This window comes from Microtus oregoni, unplaced genomic scaffold, assembly GCF_018167655.1.
Source record: "Microtus oregoni isolate MIOR12 unplaced genomic scaffold, Mior012 000021F_ref0000039, whole genome shotgun sequence".
NCBI lineage: Eukaryota > Metazoa > Chordata > Mammalia > Rodentia > Cricetidae > Microtus > Microtus oregoni.
Window position 1 is genome coordinate 10,220,214 of NW_024543080.1, and position 8,309 is coordinate 10,228,522.

Sequence of the window (8,309 nt, forward strand, 5' to 3'; positions counted from 1 at the left end):
CTGCCTATACATGACCTGAACAAGAAGTAGACCACTATATATACAACACTAAAGGGAGAAATTGCATATGGCCCCAACCTTAAACAAAGAACTGAAGACAACTAAGAAATACTCAGAGTAGGAGGAATAGTTCTCTAAGGAACAGTTCCCATACTGGTTATCAAATTCCAAGTGTATGGCCTGAAACAATCTACATAAAAAATAACATTATATGGAATTAGTGGGTTGTATTTATATATTTAGGTAAATATATATAATATCTCTCTTTCTCTGTATGTATGGTATGGTGTTGTGTGTACATGCATTGCTTGGGTGTGGGTGTGTGGGTGTGTGTGTGTGTGTGTGTGTGTGTGAGAGAGAGAGAGAGAGAGAGAGAGAGAGGAGAGAGAGAGAGAGAGAAGAGACAGAGAGAGAATGGCAAGGGTACAGAGAAGTTGAAGGAAGGAAAAGAAAGGGGAAAACATTTTAATTTCAAAATTTAAAATTAGAATGTAGTAGTGCTATTGCAGTAAGTTTATATGTTGCTGATGGCCAAAGAGGAGTAGAGAGATTACCCAGTCTCTGTGAAGCCAGTATTATATCACAAGCCAAATTGCAAGACACAGTACTTGTACTGTAGAAGTTTTCCTTGCTAAGTGAAAACCTTGCTTGGGCCTGATCATTGCATCCTGTGCTCCCAGATTTACCCTTTGAATTGGAAGTGTTTATCACGTGGCATTATTTGGGGGGATTTTGTAACCTGGCTTTGATTTTATACAAGATTATGGTAAAATATTCACTTGGAGTATCAGAAAATCTTTTAGACTTTGGTCTTTTAAACATTGCTGGGACTGTTAACTGTGGCAGATTTACAAAGTCTCAATGAATGCATTTCAGTTTATGACACTATGACATCAAAAAGTAAACTCTTTTCTTGGAAATGACTTGGAAGAGTTCTAAGTTAGTGGGAAAAAGATGCACATACAATAGAAAATATTGACTGTCTATTTGACAGGATCTAAAACACCTTAGTAGTCAAGCTTCCAAACACTTTGTAGATTAAGAAGATAATTAAGGTAGGAAAACTGTTGCTTTGGCTTTGTTGCTTATTAAAAGATTTTATTTATTTTTTTATTTTTGTATTCACAGGATAAATCTTGCACAGGACTACGGCAGGAAGTTGTAGCTGGTGCAAGGTAATGACTACATAGGTTCAGTTAAGGCCAAAAGCAATTTATAGCTTTCCTTCTTATGTATAGGGTCACAACTGAGTTTCCACTTCTATAATGTTACTTCAGCCATAGATAGGGTTATATAAATCCCCTATCTTGAGATGACCATTCAAATGCCAATCATTCTCAGCATATTGAGCAGACATGCTTCATTTATAGTTGTTCATTGTAAATAGGGGCTTCTCTGATTAAGGATGAGAGTAACATTTTCCCATGTATCGAGGGCAGTAAGCAGTCATTGTTTGCTAGAAGGAACAGAGTATAAAAAAGGGTAAAATTTTTCTTCTCTTTGGACCATGATATTTGCTAAGTTAAAAATTTGGGCTTCATTCATTTGTAGTAAGATTTTTTGGAGGCTGATAGACTCAACTAATGACAGAGAAAGCTTAGGCTTGTCTCAACTAGCTCATAACTTAAATCAATCCTTTTATATTAATCTATGTTCTGTCACAGGGCATTATCTCTCTTTCAAGTTGCACCTTTTGTTTCCTCTCCATCTCTCCTGATGTCTCTCCTGCACCTTGTTTATCTCCTCCTACTTCCTCTTTCTACCTGGAAGTCCCACCTATACCTCCTGCCTAGCTATTGTCTATTCAGCACTTTATTAAATAAGTCATAGCAATATATCTTCACCCAATGTATAAATACCACACAAAATTGCCTACAAGCATCAGCAATATGTGAAAGATAGGAAATACATCATATGTGTACTTGTACTTTTCAACAAGTTATTTCTCATACTTTGGGGGTTTGCGTGGTAGAAGAAATTAGGGTATATGTTTTATATATACACACCAAAGAAATAATACTAATGTCAAGGGCTTATTATCTGACTCAATTTCTGTATGTACTACTTAATCCTAGCTTCAGTTTCTAACTTAAAGGGTTGATACAAGCTGCCACACAGGCTGGATGGGTTCTCTTACACACAATTCCAAGAGGACTCAAAATATGTATTGAAGATTATTAGGGAGGGATAGGAAAAGAGGAGTTCAAGAGAAGGTTGAAAGTTGAATTATCCTTAAGCCAGAGTTTTAATACTGGTAGACAGTCGAGTACCAGAAAACAATTGAGTCTCTTCAGTGAGATGATTCAGCCCCAACAGGCAAAGGGATATATCTACTCTTCAATGTTTATAAGACAGAGTTTCTGCACTAACAACTGTTAGTATGTGACCTGAGCAATGCGGAAGACCCAGAGTAGAGTGTGGCACACTTAACAGAGGCTATGGGGCATGCCTTGCTCTTTGGGTAGGGCATTTGGAATGGTTATAGTGTGGCCTGTAAGGCACAAAAATAATAAGGCTTGTGTGGAAACTCCTTCAGCTGATAGATTTGACTATTTTATTTTCATTTGCAACACAAGTTGTCTTTGTATCTGGGCAATGAGAACAGTGTGGATTACTGCCTTGTTTTGAGTCTTCTTGGTTTTGTTCTTGAAGGGGCTATATACCCTCACAATGTCCATTTAAGGATGACACTTTAATTTAGAGCAAAGGAAAATCTTAAACTTTATCTGACTGCAACTACGTCTCTAAGAATATTAAAGATTCCTTTACAGTGCAGGGCAGTGGTGGTGCATGTCTTAATCCCATCACCCAGAAGGCAGAGGTATGGGACCTCTGTGCATTAGAGGCCAGCCTGATGTACAAGGTGAGTTCAAGGCCAGGCTCCAAAGATACATAGAGAAACCTTGTTTCAAAAAAAAAAATTCCTTTTTAAGACATAGTTCCCCTTTTCACTTTTTATAAGAGTTATGGATTCTACTACACATGCATATTCCAAGTTATTTCCTAGTTTGCCTTCACCATTTTGTGACTTTAAAAGCAAAAGATGAAGGTGAAAGTATTGCCTATTCAAATTAGCCCATCACATTCTTGGTATAAGCAGGAAATTAAAAATTTTAAAGTCAGAATGCCTACATAGACAGAGGAACTGGAGAAGATGGGTTCAAGACAAGGTTCAACATTTTATCATCCTTTAGGCAAAAAAAAAACAACAACAACAACTTAATTAACACTGGCTGTTGGATAACAGAGTACACTAGGGTCCTGAGTAAGATGATTCGGTTTCATGAAGAGAGATGCCTTACCCTAAAGTCTACAAGGGTTATAAGGTTAGCTTGGATGGTTTACATGGGGCATTGTTTCAAAAGAAGGAAGAGGTGCAGGAAAGAAGAAGAAGGAAGCAGAGGAAGAGGAGACCCATTATCAGTTTGAATAGAGTTTGTTAGTCCAAACATGAGAATAATATTTTCTCAGTTACTGTAGGGAATGTCTCTGATAAGCTTGAGAACATGTCTCTGAATACTAATAAAATTTAAAATAACTCTTCGTTGTAAATATTTGAGTAGTTTATTTGCCACTCTTAAATAACAGTTACCTTCTAATATTTTATATCTTTTTATGTATTCTGTTCTCATCCTCTAACTCTTCATTATCACAAGACTGATATCAGATATAATCCTTTAAACCATCGATCGTTTGTGGCTCTTTCTAATAGGCCACTATTAGGTATATTTGTGTATCCATATATTAATATGTATCTTTATGTAGGTGTTTTAATACTGTGGTCAACAAATTTTTCTATACTAACAATTCTGTGGTTGTTCTGTTTCAATTAAAAGTTAGAGTCCATATTATCAGGCTCATGGAATCTTGAAAACTAGAGCTCACTGCACAACTTGAAGGCAGCTTGACAGGTTGGAAAATGTCTCTACAAAGCAGCTCCGTTGTCCTAAAACTCTTCCAGACAGCTTGGATGGTCTCTTTCACTTCTGGGTTATTCATCTTGTAAGAGAGTATATTGTAGCAGTTCTTACTGCTTATATACATTATAGAGGGTCAAGAGAAACTAGTTGGTCTCAGGGTGCTACTCAAATGTTTTGAGTTGTTTACTTTCTAGAAGCTGTCTTACAGGATAGGTTGTTCCAGTATCACTCAGAGCATCCCAGTTCTTAGAGAGTTTTCCTGTAGGAAGGAATAGTTTTCCTCTCTTAAGACATTATGGATCTCAAGGAACTTCACTAAAAGAGTAAATGTTTTAACTCCGAGAAAATTGCCACACAAAAGCATCACAATTATCCCTCATTTAAACAGGATGACAAGTGAAAGGGGGCACAAATGATCAAGAGGAAAACGCAGGACGATGAGCCTGACAGATGCCCATCCCTGGAAGTCTGTTTTCTTCTGATAAATAACACATGTCTATTATCATAAATTCATTTTATTCTGAAAGAGCTTCCATATGTCTGCATAACCTAAAGCAGGGAGCAGTGTGTCAAAAACAGACTTGCTAAAGCAAAAATTTATAGCATTTCCTCTCACGAATTTCACAAATTTGTGAATATTGAAAATAAAAGAACATTCTAATGCAAATTATACTCTTTTTGCTTGATTTTTAAACATTCATTATTTGTCTGAATGACTACTGTTTGGAGCTTTGTACTGAAACAATTTGCTACTCCTTGTAGACTGTCAGCTAGCAAGATAGGATGATGGTTTATTGCACAGGAATGAAGTCACAACTTTGGAACCAGAGTGCTTCTGGTCAGAATCCAAGGTCTGTAACATTTATTTGAAGGTGAATTCATTCTTATCAATGAGTAGTCCAACTGCTCTCTAGGGGATAAATGAATTTTTGAAAATACAAACATTTTGTTTTTTATGTTATTAGGCAGTGTTTCTGAGAATGAACTGCTCAACCTGAGGCTCTTTTATGACAGTGAGACTCATCTGCTTCTGGCAGCACCAATCTACTTCAAGAGGAGGATGGGCATTGAAGATGCTCCTTATGGAGTTGGTCTTGCCACTTGGGCAAGAAACTGCTCTTGCCTGGACTGCTTGATGTTATGCTGTACATGCAGGACCCACAGAGAAATGACTGCTGAAGTTGCCTAAATAAGGTGAGACAGTCCTTCCTGGTTCCTGCTTCATCAAAGAGTCTGCCAGACATTCTGCAGAAAACATAAGTGACTAACAAACCCCCAATATGGGTGGAACTGTCTTTGAAATTTCCTGCATTGTGGAAAAGTCTGCAGGATACTATGGACCTGTAGGATGAAGATGGATGCTCCAATGATACAGAAAAACTCTGGGTGACTGTCAGACAGCGAGAGGTCTGTCAATTCTAGAGTTTTAGAAGTTGCTTACAATGCACTTCCTGTTAACTTAGGTAATATGATTTCCTTCTGGAGTGTTTGATGGAGTTGAAGAATACATAGTTTTCATTTTAGTTTTCCTTAGTTATGATGAAAGATAAAGTAAATATAAATATTGTAACTGTAATTCTTGCTTAATACCTGTTATACGTAATTTTACTATGTTAAAGTTAAAACCTTCTTTTTTATTTAAACAAAAAAGGAGAAATGGTCCTTCTGTATATATGTTGCTTTTATTGGTTAATGAATAATGCGGCTGTTTTTGGACAATGACTTAACAAAATATAGCCAGGCTGGGAGAGATATATAGAGGAAGAAGGCAGGGACAGAGAGAAGCCATGTAACCTCTGCAGGGAACAGATACACCAGGACCTTGCCAGTAAGCCACAGCCTTGTGGCAATGGCAATACACAGATTAATAGAAATGGGTTAATCAAAGATATAAGAGCTAGGTAGCAATACGCTTAAGTTGTTGGCCAAGCAGTGATTTAAATAATATAGTTTCTGAGTTATTATTTTGGAAGTCTGGGTGGCCAGCTGAAAAACAAACAAGCAGCCTCCTACAACAAAACTCTTTTGGGGTCCAAATGAATAAGGCTACCTTAGTGCTTCATGAGAGTGTAAGAGTTTCAACAGAGGCCAAACAAAACAGGCTAGCAGTTGTGACAGCTACCTAGGATAAGCAATGGGTGGATGGGAGTACTTTTCTGCTTCTTAGGACCTCTCTAGGCAAATCCTCACACTAGACTTCCTGACAATTTTTTTTTTGTTTGTGGTTGATGATATAGTATTGTTTCATCAGTCTGCAGAAAAGTAAGCAGAAACTTAAAATTGATACCAGGGCAACAGTGGGATGAAAAGGCATACTGGTTTATTCCTGAAGGCTCTTTACAGATTGAGCCAATTGGGATACAAAGTGTTACTTACTGTGGAAATCTGGAGGTGGCAGATTCAATTGGCTTGTAGTAAGACTGAATAAACAAAGTTGCTAATGCAGTTCCCCAACTACTTCTCAGGAACCCTTCAAGGCAGAGTCCCAAGATGGTGATATAGAACAGGAACTGCATGGGAATATAGCTGAGTGGATTTTCCAAGGCAAATCTTCAATGTGATAACCTAATGATTCCTAAAAATGGGTTCAGAATCAGTCTTATCCTATTGCTATTTCTATTGCTGTGAAGAGACACCATGAGTATGGCAACTCTTATAAAGAAAAATACTCATTTATTGTTCAGTGGTTCAGTCCATCATCATCATGGTGGGACAGGTGGTGTTCAGGCAGACATGCTGAGAAGTAGTTGAGAGACTACATCTTGTAGTCAATAGGACCACTTTGATATATGCCCCAAGGATTATATCATATTGCATTTATTATACAAGTCAACTTAATAAAGGAATGTAGCCATCATGTTATCCTCCTTATAAAATCAACACAGTTGACTTGCTCTGTGGACAAATCACAACATGGTGATACAAACCTTCTGAAACATTAAGACAATATATAACTTGAAATGAAAAACAAACATTTAATAAACTAAAATGGCACGTTTCCTTATAAATAAATAATAGTATTGAAATTAGAAATTGAATTCATCATATCAGCAAAGAAAGTCAACAAAAGCAATATTGGGATTAAACTATTATCATAACCCAACTGACGTAACCAATATTGATAACAGATTTCATACCATAGTTGTAGGATATATATTCTATCATCAGAACATGGCACATACTCCAGAATCTATCAGTCATAAATTAGGCTCGCAAAACAATCCTCAGCAAGTTCTGAGAAACCTACACATTCAGTCTCTCACTATGTGAAATCTTTTGCAATTTCAACAAAATGGCCACTCTTGGTGGTTTGACCGCCAGAAGAAACGTGATAGATGAAACCAGAACCTTGTGAGATTAAAAGTATTCTGTGTGGCCTCCACAGATCCCATACAGACTGTATAGCTTCTCAAGCAAACAGCAGAAGTTTGGAGCTCAGGTCTTCTGAATGCTAATCTCTGTTGCAGGTAGAAGTTTCCGGTGTTCCAAAACATTGTATTTCCTTTGGTAACAACCTAAGTTATAAATAGGTCTCCATGTAAAATTCTTTTCCATCCTCACTTACTTCCTCCAGTATGATATATTATATGGGTATGTGTTTGACATTAGTCTGCCACATAATATTCAGAGAAGTACCTTACACAGACCATCCTTTAATGATCACTGTAACTAACTAAAACTTCACATTATAGAGACTTGGTACCTTCCTTTCTCCTTTTAATTGTGACTTCTATTTCCTCATCTATATAATCTTACAATGCTGCTCTACTGGTTGGAGAGATACACTGGTAAGGTGACCATAGCACCAACAATGGATAATTTATGATTGTCTATGTCTCATATGCCTTAAAACATCACTGTAGCTTTTAAATAAAATTCTATTTCTATTCTTCTTTTAATGCCAAATCTTGAAGTGCACTGGACTTCAATCTCTGACTACTCTAGACCCATTAGAATGAAGACTGTTTTAACTGCCACAAATTGTAACATCTGAAAAACATTTAACGCTAATTGTCTAGGTGACAAAAGTTCTCAGAAAAAAATGCATAAATAATAACCCCCACAAAATAAGTATGGTAGTAGTGTCTCTATTCCTTGGAAATGCCACATTCTTTGTGTTCACAGACATTGGTGCCATTGAAATGAAAAAGTATATTTCAGAGTTCAGATTCCATATTTGCATTTATATGTAGGTCAGATGTGAAGCAGTCTCTAAATTTCTTCCACCAGACAACATATTCCATTACTTTTTAATTTAGTGTTACTCAATTTATCAGAACATAAATAAAACACAATCATATTCTTCACAAGAATAGAACATAAAGGCCACTAACAGACCTTCATGAAATCCTTACTATCTCCCAAAACTCCATGAAGCCAGCCTACACT